Source organism: Cetorhinus maximus, chromosome 21 (genome assembly GCF_964194155.1).
Source record: "Cetorhinus maximus chromosome 21, sCetMax3.hap1.1, whole genome shotgun sequence".
NCBI lineage: Eukaryota > Metazoa > Chordata > Chondrichthyes > Lamniformes > Cetorhinidae > Cetorhinus > Cetorhinus maximus.
Genome location: NC_135899.1, coordinates 79,050,530 through 79,069,849, shown reverse-complemented (window position 1 = coordinate 79,069,849; position 19,320 = coordinate 79,050,530). Strand labels below are relative to the sequence as shown.

Below are 19,320 nucleotides of genomic sequence, written 5' to 3'. Positions count from 1 at the left end.
CTCTTGTAGCCGCAGTATTTATATGGTTAGTCCAGTTCAGTTTCTGGTCAATGGCAACCCCCAGGATGTTGATAGTGGGGGATTCAGTGATGGTAATACCATTGAACATCAAGGGGCAATGGTTAGCTTCTCTCTTGTTGGAGATGGTCATTGCCTGACACATGTGTATTGCGAATATTACTTGCCACTTGTCATCCCAAGCCTGGATTGTCCAGGTCTTGCTGCATTTGGACATGGACTGCTTCAGTATCTGAGGAGTTGCAAATGGTGCTGAGCATTGTGCAATCATCAGCGAGCATCCCTACTTCTGATCTTATGATGGAAGGAAGGTCATTGATGAAGCAGCTGAAGATGGTTGGTCTGAGGACACTACCCTGAGGAACTCCTGCAGTGATATCCTGGAGTTGAGATGACTGCCCTCCAACAACCACAACCATCTTCCTTTGTGCTAGGTATGACTCCAACCTGCAAGGCTCAGTATGAACCCTCTGCCTGCATTGAACAGTAGCTATGTGGTGATGTATTTATCTTGACATTCATCTGCCAGTTTGACAAAGTTTCAGTGTACCAGTCAGCTTTTAAGATGCAGATAGCCCCTGCTATGAATGGTAAAGTAGAGACTAAAGCAAAATATCTTCAAAGTTATCAAATTACAAAAAATTACTACTTTTATTTATATAGTGCTTTTAACATAGAAAAACCTCCATGGTGCTTTACAGAAATGTAATCAGACATCTTTCATTGGCTGCCAATGCATTGACTTTAAATATCTTGTTGTTTTCAAGACTTCACCACTATCTCTCACTATCGCTTTGCGTTTCAATATTCCCCAACCCTACAATCCTGGACTATCGTGCGTATTTTCCATACCTCCAGTCGCTACTGGTGACAAGAGCCTTCGACTACCATTCTTCTACACATTAGAATTTTGTCCATAAGATATCATGTTACTTTATTTCCACTTCTGAAAGCCTGCAAAAGAAAAAGTTTATTTAATGCAGTCAATCACCTTTGGTAACTTCTGCATTTACTTGCTTGTGTCCACCTCCAAAGCTTTTATGGGATTTTATAAAAGCAGTTATAAAAGTGCAAGTTATTGTTGAAAGTAAAATGAGACCAGCATTGTCTATTGACAACTTTGAAAACATGCACCCCTAGTAAATCTCTTAATCTGATTTACTTTGTGTGGATTTGCAATTCAGTTGGAGGAAGCTAAAGAGAGGGTGCAGGAGAGCAGCCTGTTTGCTGCTTATAGAAATTGTTAATGTGTTTTCCAAGATTGTTTAAGACCCGTGGGGAGCTGATTCATTTGCTAAATTCCTTTCTTGTTTGATCTGACTGGAATAAAACTGAACTACTGCTGATAGGAACAGTTCTATTTCTATTTTGTAAATTCTGAATATATATTTGATACAACTCTACATTACTGAAGAATTTTTTTCTGCAAAATCATGCTCCTTGTATTGGACCTAGCTTGGTGGATTGAACACTTGCTTTCTGGCAGCTGTTAAGGTTCCTTCAGTGGGTGATTCTGCTTGACCCATTTCCTAATACTCGTAGCTTACATGCTAGATTACATTGACAGCTGGCTATAGTTACTGTCTTGTGTAGGCAAAAACTATCACTGTTTCATTTATGCAGCGAGGAATTGATTTTGGCACACTTGTGGTTGTGTTTTATTTGGTGGGGAGAAGAGAGGCACCATTAATTCTGCTTTAACTGTATGCTGTAACCTATGTTCCCTAGTTATCCCATTCAAATTGTCACCACATAATTTCAGTTTAGGGAGCTGATACTGCCATGAAAACTAAAATCTATGATTTTGTTGCCAGAAAAATATAAATGGATGTGAAGGTTAGTGGTAGGTCAGCGGATTGGTCAGGATTTTAAAAACCAGTGAAGAATGACTAAAATAATAATAAGAAGGGAGAAATTAAGATATATGAAAAAGCTGGTTAGAAATATAGAACAGATAGTAAGAGTTTCTACAAATATTTAAAATGGAAGAAAGTAACTAAAGTGACCGTGGGCCCTTTAGAGATTTTGTTTGGGGAATTAATAATGGGAAATAAGGAAATGTTGGAAGTGTTTGAATAGATATTTTGTCTACTTTCACTATAGCAGACACAAATAACATCCTAGAAATACTTGTACCTTGAGGTGAAAGGGAGGGAGGAATCTAAAGCAATTACGATCACCAGATAATTGTACTGAGAAAACTAATAAAACTAAAGTTTGACAAGTTACCAGGACCTGATGGACCCTAGGGTCCTAAAAGAAGTGGCTGCAGAGATAACAGATGCATTGATTGTAATTTTCCAAAATTCCCTTGATTCTGGAAAGGTTGGAAAATAGCAAATTTAACTCCTGAATTCAAGAAAGGAGGGAGACAGAAAGCAGGTAACTACAGGTCAGTTAGCCTAACATCGTCATAGGGAAATTGCTAAAATCTATTATTAAGGAGGTTATAACAGCGTACTTAGAAAATCTTAATGCATTTAAGCTGGGTAAGCATGGTTTTGTGAAAGGGAAATCATGTTTGACCGATTTATTAGTGTTCTTTGAGGAAGTAACAAGCAAGTAGATAACCTGTAGATGTAGTGTATTTGGATTTCCAATAAGTGTTTGATAAGGTGCCACATCAAAGGTTACTACACAAGATAAGAGCTCGTGGTGTAGGGGTAACACATTATTATAGGCAGAGGATTGGTTGGCTAACAGGAAGCAGAGAGTAGGGATAAATGGGTAACTTTTGGGTTGACAAGCTGTAACCAGTGGAGTGCCACAGGGATCAGTGCTGGGGCCTCAACTATTTATAATCTATATAAATGTCTTGGATGAAGGGACCAAATATATGGTTATTAAATTTGCTGATGATACAAAAGATAGGTAAGAAAGTAAATTGTGAGGAGGATGTGAAGAGTCTGTAAAGCATTTAGCTGGGTTAAGTGAGTGGGCAAAAATTGGTAGATGGAGTATAACGTGGGAAAACGTGAACTTGTTTATTTTGGCAGGAAGTCTAGAAGAGTAGTATATTGCTTAAATGGAGAAAGATTGGAAAACACTGTGGTACAGAGGGATCTTGTTGTCCTGGTACATGAATCACAAGAAATTAGTGTGCAGGTACAGCAAGTGATTAGGAAGCCAAATGAAATGTTGTTGATTATTGCACAGGGAATGCAATATAAAAGTAGGGAGGTGCTGCTACAATTGTATAGGGCATCGGTGAGACCACCTCTGGGGTACTGTGTACAGTTTTAGTCTCCTTATTTGAGAAAGGATATAGTAGCATTAGAAGCAATTCAGAGAAGGTTCACTCAACTGATTCCTGGGATGAAGGGGTTATTTTATGAGGAAAGGTTGAATACATTGGGGCTATTGGTTTAGAAGAATGAGAGGTGATCTTATTGAAACTAGATCCTGAGGGGAATTGGCAGGGTGGATGCTGAGAGGATGTTTCCCCTTATACGAGAGACCAGAAGTGGGGGACAGAATTTAAAAATAAGGGGTCTCCCATTTAAAATGGGAATGAGGAGAAATTTTTTCTCTGAAAATTGTTGCATGGTCTTGGAATTCTCTTCCCCAATGAGCAGTGGAGGCAGGTCATTGAATATTTTTAAGGCTAAGTTAGAAAGATTCTTGATTGACAAGGGCGTGAAAGATTATAGGGGATAGCCAGTAAAGTGGAATGAAGGCCACTATCAGATCAGTCATGATCTTATGAAATGGCCGAACAGGCTCGAGGGGCCGAATGGCCTACTCCTGCTCTGTAGTAATTGAAGGTATAGCCTTTCCTACTGCATATCAGGGGTCACGTGATTGTTCTTGGCGACTCTGACCAATGAGCCCTAAGCGTGGTTAATGCAGGGGGTGTGACTTTTCTAGTCGAGGATCTGGTTCAAGCATGTAACTTCTGAAAAGCTCTCTAAGTTATCTGTTTCAAGTAGAAACCTGTCCAGTATGATAAGTCATTACACTTGGTGATGTGGGTAAAATAGCTCCAACGCTGCACCTCGACTTGTGAATGTGAGTACATCAGATCTTATGAAAAAAGAAAAGCATACTCACCAGTCATGCCACTCTTCAGCTGAATCGATCCTTATGACGCGACTATGGACGACGAGCCAGTACGTAGAGTACCTTGGTTTTTATTTTGTGGCGATTGAAATTATCACGGAGGAGAAGCAGAAAGAAATCCTTTTGAGTGTATTTGGTAGCAAGACATACAATCTCATCTGCAGTCTGACGGCCCTGAACGTGCCCAATTCTAATTCCTTTAATGAATTAGTAGACCTCACGAAGACGCATTACCAGCCGAAGTCATCCATGATAATGCACAAGTTTAAGTTTAACTCCAGAGTAAGGGCCCTGGGAGAGTCCATTGCAACCCACATAACGAAGTTGTAACAGTTGACTGAGCACTGCGACTTCAGAGACACACTCAATGATATGCTGTGAGACCGATTAGTTTGTGGAGTTTACTTGCAAAAGTCAACATTGATTTGAAGTGTGCCGTGGAAATAGCACTAGTCATGGAAAGTGCTGCGAGAGACCCGCAGGCTTTACAGAACATGGCTCTTCATGTGGGATGGGAATGTACTGAATACCAGAGATGCAACAGTGAAGCGAGAGGCAATCTCTGCTGCTAGAAAAACGAAAAGGCATGGTGGAAGCATTTCAGCAGTGACTCCGAGGTTAATCTGTCATAGATGTGGGAGCAACTATGTATCGGACTGCTGCAGATTCAAGGAGGCAGAATGCCATTATTGCCATAAGAAAGGTCACGTAATAAAGCAATGCAAGGCGAAATTGAAACAGCCCATAAGGCAGCAGACCAAAATGATTGAAGTAAATAATATAACAGAACCTGAAGCTGCCGATAACGACATCTATCCCTATATAGTGTCACAGCAGTAAAAACTGAACCTATTACTGTCACAATCCAAGTGAATGGGAAGCCACTAAGAATGGAGGTAGATAGGGGAGCCTCAAACACAGTGATGGGAGAGCATACATTTAAATACCTAAATGAAGGTACCCAGCCACTGAATCTGGAGCAAACAATGGTTCAACTGAAGACATACACTGGCGAATCTATACAGGTAAAGTACCTGTGTTGTATAGACAACAGACAGCCCACTTCCAGTGATCATAGTGACAGGTGAAGGACCTGGTCTCCTGGGCTGAGACTGGTTACAAAACATTAAGCTGAACTGGTCTGAAATATTTCACTTCAGAACAGGAGAAACTCCTGAACTGCTAAGGGAATACGACTGTGTATCTCAGGATGAGTTAGGAGAATTGAAGGACCTTCACATGCTGCAAGAATCCCTCAGGTCAAGTTGGTTCCTCTGGAAAATCATGAAGAGAAACAAAATGAATTTAGTGCCGTTCTGAACAAACTGAAGAAACAGTTGGCAGAGAAGACTCAACAATGTTCAATATTCCAGGAGAAAACTAAGAGATACAAGAAAGAGACTGAAGAGCTGAAGAATCAGCTGAATGAAACAAAAGAACCATTAGAAGGAAAAGCCATGGAACTTTCCAAGATGCGAGTAGATAATGAAGCCGTTGGTAGGTAGCTCAACTACCGAACTGAACCAAGTTAAGATTTCACCAGAGAAAAATTTGGCCGTCTGTGAAATCAGAATAAAGGACGAGACAAAACTCTGGGGCAAACAGAAGAAGAAACAGAAATCAGATCAGAAAGGCCAATTGGCTATGTCTCCAGAACCCTCTCTGCAGCCGAGAAGGGTTATCCCCAACTAGAAATGGAAGGTTTATCAATGATATTTGGAATGAAGAAATTCCACCAGTACCTGCATGGACGACATTTCACCATTGTGCTGGACCATAAACCATTAATGGGTTTATTCAGTGAGATAAAGCCATTCTGCCAATAGCCTCAAGAAGAATTCAACGTTGGGCTTTGATATTATCTGTGTATGAGTATACCTTTATGCACCGTCCTGTCTTGCATATTGCAGATGCGGACACACTTGGTCATCCATTTAGAACGCACATCTACGATCAATAAAAACATGGTACCTAAGAATGATCCTACATAATCAGTATGTGGTCTAACCCAGGGTCGACTAGGCCACACCCACTTGGTCATCTCCCGTTACCAGATAGTATTGTACATGCTCCAATCCCACAAGAAGTTGTGCTTGTACTGAATTTCTTGGATCCTTCACCTGTTAGGAAATTAGGAAATTCGCAAATTAGGAATTGGACGAACAAAGATCCAATTTTGTCGAAAGTCCGAGACCTTGTATTGTAAGGGTGGTTGAATTCACCAATATCTGAGGAGATGAGACCATTCCATGCCCAAAATACAGAGTTAAGTTGTCAGGATGGAATCTTGTTGTGGGAATCAAGAATCATTGTCCCTTTGCAAAGAAGAGAACCACTCTTGACAGAGCTTCACAGTGCGCATCCAGGCATATCGAAGATGAAAATGATTGCGCAAAGCTATGTCTGGTGGCCAGGAATGGACAGTGACATTGAAAACACAGTCACCAGTGTCAGCAGCAACAGAAGTTGCCTGTTTCAGCTCCACTGCATCCGTGGGTGTGGCCTAGTCGACCCTGGGTTAGACCACATACTGATTATGTAGGATCATTCTTAGGTACCATGTTTTTATTGATCGTAGATGTGCGTTCTAAATGGATGGATGTGTATGAAGTCAGATCACTGACATCAAGCGCCACTATTGAAAAACTTCATCAATGTTTTAGTATACATGGCCGACTGGAAGTCATCGTTTTGGATAACAGTACAGTCTTTACCAGTACAGAGTTTCAGAGATGCATGTGTTTAAATGGAATCAGGCATATTAAAATAGCACCATATCATTCCTCATCAAATGGTTTAGCTGAAAGTGCTGTGCAGATTTTCAAATCTGGAATAAAGAGATTATCCGAAGGTACTCTAGAAACTCAACTTACCCGCTTTCTTTTCAATTATCGTACAATGCCTCATACATCTATGGGTTCAACATCGCCTGACTTATTGATGAAACGCTGCCGATGTACAAGGTTAAGTCTGGTGTTTCCAAACTTAGAGGGGGAAGGAACCAGAGTAATCAAAAATTGAATCATGATATTCAGAGCAAAGCTCAAATACTTACTGTATGAGATGCAGTTTTCATGTGGAATTTGGAAGTGGACCTTGTTGGGTTCCTGATATAATTGTTTCAGAAACTGGCCCCTTGTCTTTCCAGGTGGAAGGGGAAGCCAAATTATTCGAAAACATGTGGATCCATCTTCGGAATAGAGAACCATTCCAACAGCCAGCTATTCTGCCTATGATTAAGTCGAACCATTAGTCCCTGAGGTGACAGATCGACCTAGAGTAGACATCCCTGATGTCTCTGTAGAGTTGCCTAACCCTGAACTGCCACTTTCTAATGATGTACCTGATGCAGCAATTCCTGATCATATCGATCCAGCGGAAGAGCCTCAAGTGGTAGAGCTACGCCGCTCTAACAAATAAGGAAACCACCCCAGAGGCTTAACCTTTAATCACTTGACTTGTATATATGTATATGTTGTGGTTTATTTAAATGTTCTCTCTAAAAACAGTGGATAGGCAATGGCAAGCATTCAAAGAGCGCAAGGGTGAACTGCAACAATTATATATTCCTGTCTGGTGCAAAAGTAAAACAGGAAAGTTGGCCAAACCATGGCTTACAAGGGAAATTAGAGATAGTATTAGATGCAAGGAAGAGGCATACAAATTGGCCAGAAAAAACAACAGACCTGAGGATTGGGAGCAGTTTAGAATTCAGCAAAGGAGAACCAAGGGATTGATTAAGAAGGGGAAAATAAAGTACGAAAGTAAGCTTGCGGGGAACATAAAAACTAACTGTAAAAGCTTATATAGGTATGTGAAGAGAAAAAGATTGGTGAAGACAAATGTAGGTCCCTTACAGTCAGAAACAGGGGAATTTATAATGGAGAACAAAGAAATGGCTGACCAACTAAATACATACTTTGGTTCTGTCTTCACAAAGGAGGACACTAATAACATACCAGAAATGCTGGGGAACACAGGGTTTAGTGAGAGGGAGGAACTGAAAGAAAACAGTATTAGTAGGGAAATGGTGTTGGGGAAGTTGATGAGATTGAAGGCCGATAAATCCCCGGGGCCTGATAATCTACATCCCAGAGTATGTAGGGAAGTGGCCCTAGAAATAGTGGATGCATTGGTGGTCATCTTCCGAGATTCTATAGACTCTGGAACAGTTCCTACAAATTGGAGGGTAGCTAATGTAACCCCACTATTTAAAAAGGGAGGCAGAGAGAAAACAGGGAATTATAGACCAGTCAGCCTGACGTCGGTAGTGGGGAAAATTCTAGAGTCCATTATAAAAGATTTAATAGCTGAGCACGTGGAAAACAGTGACAGAATCAGACAGAATCAGCATGGATTTATGAAAGGGAAATCACGCTTGACAAATCTACTGGAATTTTTCGAAGATGTAACTAGTAGAGTTGATGAGGGGGAGCCAGTGGTTGTGGTTTATTTGGACTTTCAGAAGGCTTTCGACAAAGTCCCACATAAGAGATTGGCGTGTAAAATTAAAGCACATGGGATTGGGGGTATTGTATTGAGACGGATAGAAAACTGGTTGGCAGGCAGGAAACAAAGAGTAGGAATAAACGGGTCTTTTTCCGAATAGCAGGCAGTGACTAGTGGGGTACTGCAGGGATTGGTGCTGGGACCCCAGTTATTCACAATATATATTAATGATTTAGATGAGGGAATTAAATGTAATATCTCCAAGTTTGCAGATGACACAAAGCTGGGTGGGAGGGTGAGCCGTGAGGAGGATGCAGAGATGCTTCAATGTGATTTGGACAAGCTGAATGAGTGGGCAAGTGCATGGCAGATACAGTATAATGTGGATAAATGTGAGGTTATCCATTTTGGTAGCAAAAACAGAAAGGCAGATTATTATCTGAATGGCTATAAATTGAGAGAGGGGAATGTGCAACGAGACCTGGGTGTCCTTGTACAGCAGTCACTGAAGATAAGCATGCAGGTGCAGCAGGCGGTAAAGAAGGCAAATGGTATGTTGACCTTCATAGCCAGAGGATTCGAGTACAGGAACAGGGATGTCTTGCTGCAATTGTACAGGGCCTTGGTGAGACCACACCTGGAATATTGTGTGCAGTTTTAGTCTCCTTATCTGAGGAAGGATGTACTTGCTATAGAGGGAGTGCAGCGAAGATTTACCCGACTGATTCCTGGGATGGCGGGACTGACATATGAGGAGAGATTGAGTCGATTAGGATTATATTCGCTGGAGTTCAGAGGAATGAGGGGGGGATCTCATAGAAACCTATAAAATTCTAACAGGACTAGACAGGGTAGATGCAGGAAGGATGTTCCTGATGGTGGGGGAGTCTAGAACCAGGGGTCACAGTCTGAGGATATGGGTAGACCATTTAGGACTGAGATGAGGAGACATTTCTTCACCCAGAGAGTGGTGAACCTGTGGAATTCGTTACCACAGAAAGTAGTTGAGACCAAAATATTGTATGCTTTCAAGAAGGAGTTAGATATAACTCTTGGGGCGAAAGGGATCAAAGGATATGGGGAGAAAGTGGGAGCAGGCTATTGAGTTGGATGATCAGCCATGATCATAATGAATGGCGGAGCAGGCTCGAAAGGCCGAATGGCCTACTCCTGCTCCTAATTTCTATGTTTCTATGTAAATAGAAAGTGTAAAAAACTAAAGGGGAAGGAAATGTAGTACTGCCTATCAGGGGGTCACATGATTGTTCTTGGAGACTCTGACCAATGAGCCCTAATCGCGAGGTAATCCGGGGCTTTTCTAATCGAGGACCTGGTTCAAGCATGTAGCTTCTGAAAAGCTCTCTGTAATAAAGCTATCTGTTTCAAGTAGAAACCTGTCCGGTAAGTCATCATTACATTCTCCTGATTCGTATGTTCGTATTTAGTAATGTAAAGGCAAAGGGTAGTTCGCCGACACTGATCTTCTGGAATATAAATCAAATGAGTGCCAGCATAAAAGCAGATTAAATTATGTTGAAAATCCCATGTATTGGGTTAAAAAGTTGGTGTAAATTCTCTTCAGGGTGTTGATGAGTCTCACTACTGGCACGTTAATGAAATGTGGGGCGATGGTGGGGGATCACATTTGAAATTTTCCTGATGTGAATGTTTGAACTTTGAATGAACTGGCTGGAGTGGAAAGATGTGTGACACCTATAGAGCTGGAAACTGATGCTGTTTTAAGCTTTTCAGAAGGTTCTTGCTGTGCCCAGCTAGTGAGTGCTCTGAAGTGTAAATCTGCCCTTGTGCTGACTGTACTTCAAATGCATCCACTGTGTCAGAACCATCTGCAGACAGGGCAGGGCAGGCAGCATAGATGCATTGCAGAACAGGACTTTGATCCACTATAATTGAAGGATAGCTTTTCACATGTTGTTTATCTTTTGCTGTCTGATATAAAGGTCAGGCTGATGTGTGCCAGGAGCTAAAAATCCTCAATTGCTTCTCTGTTAATTTAAATTTAATATACTTGCCCATTTCATGTGATGATCTGAAGCTACACCCTTTGTTTCATGATACAAAACTCAGTTCACAACATAAGATCATACTTTACCTAGATCCAGACTTGAAACTGAAAGTACTTTAATGGCTGTCATGCACCTTGTTCCACCTAGTTATGGTTGCCCTTATCAATCTTAAGTTTCCAGTCAGATGTATACTAAAAGGTTTTTTTATTTTAAGAGGCAATCAAAGAATTGTACAAGTTTGTTTCTCCAGTCTAGGGTGAAGTTCCTAATTTTCTAGTGACTCATTTGGGTCTCTTATTTAACCTGTACAAAAATTTGAAATGGAACGAAAGAAATTACAGGACATAAGGAGGCCATTTGACCATCATTCCTGGATCAATGATGATTCTTCACCTGCAGTTATCTACTCTAATCTCATATCCCTTATCCTGTTTAATAGTCTTCCTTATCACATGCTTACCCAGTTCTCTTTTAAGTAAGCTCAAGGTCTCTATATGAATAACCATATTCAAATAATCCTCAATAGGAAGAAAATTTAGTCTAAGCTAATTTTTGGTGAGAAATTCTAAACTCCTTACCAAACAATGGAAACAATTTAGCACTATTTACCATTCAAAAACTTTCATGACTTTAAAAACCTCCATACTTAAAAGCAAGCATCAAGGTACAAGATGTAGCAGCAGTGATTGGGAGCATCAACGAAGTTCCCCACAGATAATCGTGCGGAATTCGCTAATGATAAATTTCGAGATATGTGTGAAAATTTAAACATCGTAGTTATGCACACTGCAACTGAGAACTCATTTAGTAATGGTCTTTGTGAAAGAAACCATGCGGTAATAGACGACATGTTACATAAAATATTGCCTGATCAACCAGATTGTAAATTGCAAATAGTGCTAGCATGGGCGGTGCATGCAAAGAACTCTTTGCAAATGGTTGGGGGGCACAGTCCATACCAGTTGTGTACAGAAGAAATCCGAAGTTGCCTTTGGTGTTATCAGATGCTCCCCCTGCTCTAGAAGGGACTAGCATTAGCTCTATTTTTTCTGCTCATCTGATTGCTTTGCATGCGGGCAGAAAAGCTTTCATTAAAGCTGAGATTATGGGGAAAATTCGGTGAGCCCTACGGCACTGCAGAAGACCATTGGGAATACAGTTTAGACAAGAAGATATGGTATAATATAAAAGGGAAGGCTGGAATGAGTGGAAAGGACCTGGCAAGGTAAAAGGGAGTGATGGGAAAATAGTAATTGTGCAACACGGCAATCAAACTGTTAGGGTACATTCGTTGCGGTTAATTGGTACTGACGAAACCTTTACAGGTTCTGAACAGGACATAGAAAGCGAGAAGGCACCAGGCACTTCACATACACACACTGCATAGTTATGAGGAGCAGACAACAGCAGATACAGGGTTGACTGACTATGAACAAAGTAACACTGAGGTACAAGATTATGCCATTCGTCCAAAAGGGCAACTACTCAAAGTAGGAACAAAGGTAACATACATGCCAGAAGTGACCATTGTGTGGAGGGATGCTATCATCATAGGGAGAGCAGGAAAGGCCACTGGTAAATACAAACATTGGCTAAATGTGCAGGATGAAGGACAGGAGACAAGATCTATGGATTGACCAACCAAGGTAAAGATGTGGAAACCCAGAAAGCGCAGTATGAGTTCTGACAGTGGACCAGAAAATGGTCGTGACCCTAGAAAAAAAATCATGGACTTGTGAACGGAGTTCTGCTCGTATGGGAGAAAGATCATATAGTAGTAGTCCAGAAAGGGAGAGGAATGTGAGTAGAGACCATAGCTTAACAAGAACGAGGACTAGAGAGAAAGCTAGGAATCTCATAGAAATAGAAGTCCTTATGACTGAGAGATTTTAGTAGCTAATAAGAAATTGGAAAACAAGCTGATAAAGGAAGTCAAACAAAAAGAGTTAGAAAGTTGGAAGGAATTTAGGGTATATTCTGAAATACCTGACAGAGGACAGCCAGCTTTATCTCCCAGATGGATCTGAACAGAAAAGGTACTCCCAGACAGCACATATAAGGCCAAAGCAAGATTAGTAGCCAGAGGCTTTGAGGAGAGACTAAGGGATCAGGATGTCAGAGTGGACTCTCTTACAGTGAGGAAAGTGAGTTTGAAGAATTTTTAAAGCTGTTTTGGCATCCTATTCCTGGGAGTGCAAATCGATTGACATAAAGGCTGCGTTTTTACAGGGGGAGAAGTTTCAAAGGGAAGTTTTTTTTAAACCGCCCAAAGAAGCCGGTGGTGTAGAAGCAAAGCTGTGGGAATTGAACAAGCGTGTTTATGGATTGAATGATGCGTCAAAAGTATGGTATTTTGCTGTGAGGTCTGTCCTGTTGAAACAGGTTGCATTCAGTTAAAGGCAGACCCCGCGATGTTCTACTGATACCACAAGGAGAAACTAGCTGGAATCTTTATCATGCATGTTGATAATTTCCTGTGGGGAGGCTCTGTAGAATTTGAATAATGGGTAATTGAGAAGATAAAGAAGGAATTCAAGGTCGGAAGTCCTGCTTCTCAATATAAAATCAAACAGTTGCATGTGGGACATGCCAAGTCTCAAGCTTCGGGGGCCTTTAAATACATAGGTTTAAACATTAAGCAGAGCAAGTTAGGAGTGACACTGAATCAATAATCTTATCTGGAAAATATTAATCATATCCCAATAACTCGGGTTAGATCCTCACAAGAAGAGGATCCTGCTACCAAGGAAGAAACGGAACAGTTGAGAAGTTTGATTGGGCAGTTGAACTGGTTTTGCACTCAGATTAGGCCTGACGCTAGTTATGATGTGTTGGAGCTGAGTACCATGATGAAACATGCTACAGTTGAAGAACTTCTGAGCGAAAATAAAACACTAAGAAAATTAAATTCGGAGAGATGCGTGCTCAAGTTTCCAGCCTTGGGTGAACAGAAGATATGAGGTTGGTCATTTTTAACGATGCTTCACATGCCGATCTTCCAGATGGTTACTCTAGCACTGCAGGGTTTATCATATTCTTGGTGGAAAAGAATGATAAATGTTGCCTGCTGGCTTGGGAGGCCAAGAAAATAAAAAGGGTAGTGAGAAGCACCTTAGCTGCTGAAATGCTGGCATTAGTAGAAGCGATAGATATGGGGTTTCCTTATCCAATATACTGACATAAATATTATATAAGGGGCAATGTGAGAGAAGTTTGCCTATAGAATGTTATGTTGATAACCAGTCTCTTTGGAATAATGTTCATTCAACGAAAAGTGTTACTGAAAAAGGCTAAGAATAGACCTCACCAGCATAAAAGAAATGTATGAGAGAAGAGAGATCTGTAAGATACAATGGGTTGACACAAGTCACTAGCAATCAGAATGTTTTATGAAAAGAAGTGCCTGCTGTAAGAAATCACTAAATATGTTGGAAGAGGGGCGTCTTATGTTATAATGATGAAATGGAAAACAAACCCTTTTTTTTGTTCTATAATTGTTTATATATATTTGGTAAAGGAAATATGGGATCTATAGATGTGGAAATTCTTGACATTATTTCCTTCTGTTTGCTTCAAAAAGGATGTTCTTAAATTTTTTTTCCAAAGCTTTAATTCGTAAATCTGCAAGTAATTATTTTTATAATCTTATCCTCAATTCTTTTTGTGCCTATCTTAAATTTGTGCCTTCTCTTTACTGTTTACCCGGCTATCATGAATTAGCTTATCATAGCTTTTCATAATCTTAAACGTGTTTAGCAAGTGACCCCTAACTTCTTTCCAACTATAATTCCTCATCCCTGATGACTTTCAAGTGAATTTGCAATACGCTTTTCCATTGTTTTGATATTAATCTCAAATAGGCTGTCAAAAACTATGCAATGCTTCATTTGGGGCCTAATTAAGGATTTGAATGAATTTCAACACGATCTCCTTATTTATCTAATCTTCAAACACAAAGTTAAGTATTTTTCTTGTTTCTTTTATGTCCTTATCTTGTGCTTGTATCTGCACACTAAAGTCTCACTGACCTCTACTTTTAAAATCTTATTATTTGAGGTCTTACCCACAAGTCTACATCTGCTATATTTCCTTTTCCTGTTCTGTGCTATTTTTTCAAAGAATCCTAGAGAAATTGAAAGAAAAAGAATCATTGAATGGATTTGAAAATAGATAGATAAATTGCCGTAGGTAACAGGATACAGAAATAAAATACTGCAAATGCTTGAAGAAATTTGAAACAAAAACATAAAGGGCAGAATTTTATGTCCCGTGGGTGGGCATGCGCCTGACCCGATCAGGCATAAAATTGTGCATGATGACGCCAGGTGAGCACTCCAATGTCATTGCGCACTCGCGTGATATTTTGCTCGGCTGGCGCGTGTGGGTGCTGGAGCGGCGCCCGCCATTAATTAAGCGGCCGCTTAAGGCTTTTAACAATCTAATTGATGGACTGTGTGATTTTCTGCTCATTGCATGGGCAAAATGGGCAGGCAGCCAGCTGACATTTTCACAAACCTCATCCAAGAGAGGGATAAAAAGGGTCATTGGCATTGCCAGTGTGAGTAGTGAGGAGTTTAGGAGATAGTTTGCTGCTGGTTGCTTATTGGTACTTGGCAGCTTCATCTCTGTTCAGGGCTTCATTCTTAGCATTTCTAGGCTTCATTTCAGGACTGGTTGCATGCTGCATTCTCCACAATCTGGCACCAGCATGGGGGGACCCACTGGAGGAAGAGGATTTTGACGCAGCTCCACAGGCCACAGATGATGAGTTAATTAATGAGTCCAAAGAGGAGCACGGTGAGGAAAACACTGAGGGTGGGGAGCCAGACCTCAGTAACCTGCAGGGAGGCAGGGATGCCTTGACCCAACGCTCCTTCAGCTAGGCTACCAAAGGTCAGCTTCAACTGCATGCCAGGGCTGCCATCTCCATCCTGGATGTCTGGAAGGACCCTTTCATTTGAACACAAAGAACACTTAGTGCTTGTGCAATAAAGTTCAGAGACACCTATGTCCAGCATTATATACTGGCGTTCCCCGCACCAATGAAATAAAAAGGTGAACCATACTCTGGTCAAAACGACAAAAACACTTTGTTTTTCTGACAGTTCAATAATCTTAACCAAAATGTTTCTTGTACTCAATATCAGACCAGTATACATAAAGTAAACAAAAATCTACATAAAATCACCTGTCCCTCTTGTGCTCATGGTGCCTTAAACAGGTTTGTGAGTTCTACGTCTAGGTGCTCCCCCCTTGCTGGAACCGGCGTTGGAGACAGCCTGTTGACTCTGCTGTCTTGTTGGCCTTGATGACCTTAGTGGTCATCCTATGACTAGTGGAGCCTGTGCTGGCCCTGCCTGGGAGGGAGCGGCCAGTGTCACGGCTGGCCTCTCCCCAGTCGCTGCAGCCTTATCAGATGCCATGGGAGGATCCTGCAGAGACAACAGTCAGCTCGTGCACCGACATGAGATCGCTCTGGACCTCCCTGCACACCATTGATGGACAGGCACCTAGCTGGGATACTGGGTGCCTCATCCATCTCCCACACTGACCACCTAAGGTCAGTGCCCATATGAGGGCTTGCAGGTCCGAGTGCAACCCCAGGAACCCCTCAATCTGTCGTTGGAGCTGCTTCTCCATGAGAGTCGCCACTCTCTTGATGGAGGAGGCAGTGCGCTCGGCTATGACGGTCAACGCAGTGCTCAAGCTCAGCATGGATTCCTTCATCACAGAGACCATGGCACGCATACCCTTGTGGATCTCCGCCAGATTCTCTTGTACATCTCACTGGACATCCAGCATTTGCCACATAATGGATGTCTCCAGAGGCTCATCATCAGCCTTCGACTCCACATTGTCCCAGTCCCCAGCAGTCCTCTGACTTCCGACGCCCTGGGCACTCTCTACCTCCGCCTGCACCTCAAGCGATTGTGAAGTGCCCTCGTCAATATGCACAGAGATACTAGCTGCTGCTCTAATGCCTACTGCGGTGCTGCTATCTGTGCTGGTGCCTGCTTAAGAGACCAGGTGTGACATAGGTGCAAATGACGCTCGGTGGCTCTCCGGTGTCAGGGTTGGCCCTTCGGGGTCCGGAGAGTGAGCACTTGCTGGCGAACCTAAAAGGGAGAAGAAGGACATGTCATTAGTTAAAGTCATTACACTGTCACTATGCATTGCCAGGCACCCTGGTGCGACAACGGAGACCTGCATCATGGTGCCCTCATCTTCCAATGATCAATGGGGTTTCCAGGTTCAAGGCTAACATCAATGAAGAGATTACACTGGAGTGGTTGCACAAGCCGGAATTCTCACCTCTGTGCACCTTTGTCTGGCACCCCCGCCTCTCCACACCCGGTTGCACGAGGGCCGTGCCAAGTCTCGAGCTCCAGGGCATCTTGCTCATATCTCGAGAGGATTAGGAAGCTAACGGAGCCTCTGCCAGTCCGCGACCTTTCTATAATATTGTGGGCCATCTTCTCCTGAAACAACAGAGGAGCATTGATTAGTCCACTCTGCACCTGCAGCGCCATTGCAGCCTGGCGAACCCCAGCTGAGGAGTACCTGGCAGGGCACATCCAAGTTGTGACCCTTGAGCCGCAAGGCACTCAGTCCAAGCAGTCGAGCTCACCCCCTTGGCCAGCTCTGGCGTGATTGACAGTTGGCGCTCAGATTCTAGCACCCCTGAGGTCCACGGGGGTGTGGCCAGACCTTAACGCATTTGCACACTGACCCATGCCAACACGGTACACACCCTTCCTGAAGCGCTTCTGGCACCGTACCCAGGAGTGCCACACCACGTCACGGCTGCTGATCAGTGCTGCCACCTCCTCTGATGCCCTCTTGGTGAGGTGTGGTGGCTTCCTCCTTCCATCCCTGGGGACAAGGGTATTCCTCCTGCCAGCCACCACCTCCAGGAGGATGAAGAGGCGCTTATCAGAGAAGCGGGGGTGTGAGTGCCCACCCAACCTGCCGTCCCGCCTGCTGTGTCCAACTGCACTCGGATCCTTAGTGTCGGTCCTCCATGGCAAGCTTCCAGGGGCTGCCTGGGCTGCTTTTAAACCGGCTGCTGGATCGCCAGTTGACCAAGCGGCCGACAGGCCCCCGCTCGGCCCTTACCAGCCAGTGCGGAGTCTTATAGCGTGAAATCGTGAGCAGTGGTCCATTTGTGGCCGCTCCCGGACCCACCTGCTGCGCCCACCCAACCACCAGACAATCCTGTCCCAAATGTTGGAAATACTCAGCAAGTCAAACAGCATCTGGGGACAGAGAAACAGTTAACATTTCAGGTTAATGACCTTTCATCAGAATGGGGAAAAGTTGGAGATATATGGCAACAAGGGGGTGAAGGTCTGTGATGAGAGGTAGGAGAGATTAAATTATAAATGGAATAATTGGTACAAGACCAAAGGTGATGGTAATGGGACAAGTAAAGAATGGAAAGATGAATCTGGAGGAGGTATAAGCGTGAATAGCAGACTGGATGACTGCTTTACAGGACACCTTATTCACTTCACAAATGTGACCCCGAGTTTCTGGTCATCTACTGTTATTTGAATTCCTCCCCCACTCTGACCTCTCCATTCTCAACTTCCTACAGTGTTCCAATGTAGCTCAACAGAAGCTTGAGGAACAGTACCTCATCTTTTGATTAGGCATTTTACAACCTTCTGGATTCAACACTGAGTTCAAGTAATCTTTGTCCCCATTTTTTACTGATGGCAGCTGTTGATGATGATTCTGCTATTTCCGTTTACTTCTCCTCTAGACTGGAGTTATGTTTCTATATGCATCTCATTACCATCTCTTTTTGCTGTGCATCATCATCTCTTTTTTCATTTACTCTCTCCAAGCTTCCACCCTATTGCAGGCCTTCAGACTTTGTTCTCACCTCAACCTTTCCCTGCCTCTGTACTTGCTTAGAATTTGTTACTTGTCTTAACATTTTCCAATTCTAACAAAAGGTCATTGACACGAAACATTAACTCTGGGCTGAATCTTCCGAGGAGTAGCAATGAGTGTTGGATTGCCACTCCGCTCCTATTTACTTACCTTGCATCGGGACTTTTTAAAAAAATTGTTCATGGGATGTGGGTTTTGCTGGCTAGGCCAGCATTTATTGCCCATCCCTAATTGCCCTTGTTCAGTGGGCATTTAAGAGTCAATTGTGGGTCTGGAGTCACATGTAGGTCAGACCAGGTAAGGACAGCAGATTTCCTTCCCTAAAGGACACTAGTGAATAAGTTGGGTTTTTACAACAATCGGCAATGGTTTCATGATCACCATTAGACTTTAAATTCCAGATTTTTATTGAATTCATATTTCACCATCTGCTGTGGTGCGATTCGAACCCAGGCCCCCAGAGCATTACCCTGGGTCTCTGGAATACTGGTCTAGTGACAATACCACTATGCCACCGCCTCCCCATTTCTCACCTGGACTTCGAATTTGGCCTTCTCAGAAATGTGGAGCGTACCTGGCTCTCGGAGCTCTTCCTCATAGCGCAGGAGTGTTGGGAGAAGCCAAATCAGGTGGCAGGTGGATGGATACGGTTTTAATCCTCCTAACTTTTCCTGGGTAACTATTCTGCTAAGTAAGTCGGAACCATCTGAAGTCTCCGACTTTAACTCAGAGTTTTGGAGGGTTCCAGAGGCAGGGTAATTGTCTATCAGAAGTCCAAACATCCTGGGAAATCCCTGCATAATCAGTGCTTAGGAACTTCCAAGGGGTTTCCCAGCGCATCTTTGCGGGGGGAATCTCCAGGGTACGA

At 42.7% G+C, this 19,320-nt stretch overlaps 1 protein-coding gene across 3 annotated transcripts in view; it reads left to right on the top strand.

The window, feature by feature from the left end:
- Window positions 1-19,320, top strand: part of LOC144696034 (ribosomal protein S6 kinase alpha-1-like) — a 248,604-nt gene that overhangs the window by 86,927 nt on the left and 142,357 nt on the right. The window contains exon 1 of one of the 3 annotated variants that reach the window (XM_078567222.1): window positions 9,864-9,927. The exons of the other annotated variants lie outside the window; for them this stretch is intronic. The gene's annotated coding sequence lies outside the window, so the exon portion shown is untranslated. Of the gene's footprint in view, window positions 1-9,863; window positions 9,928-19,320 lie in introns of those variants that run through there. 3 annotated transcript variants of the gene reach the window in all.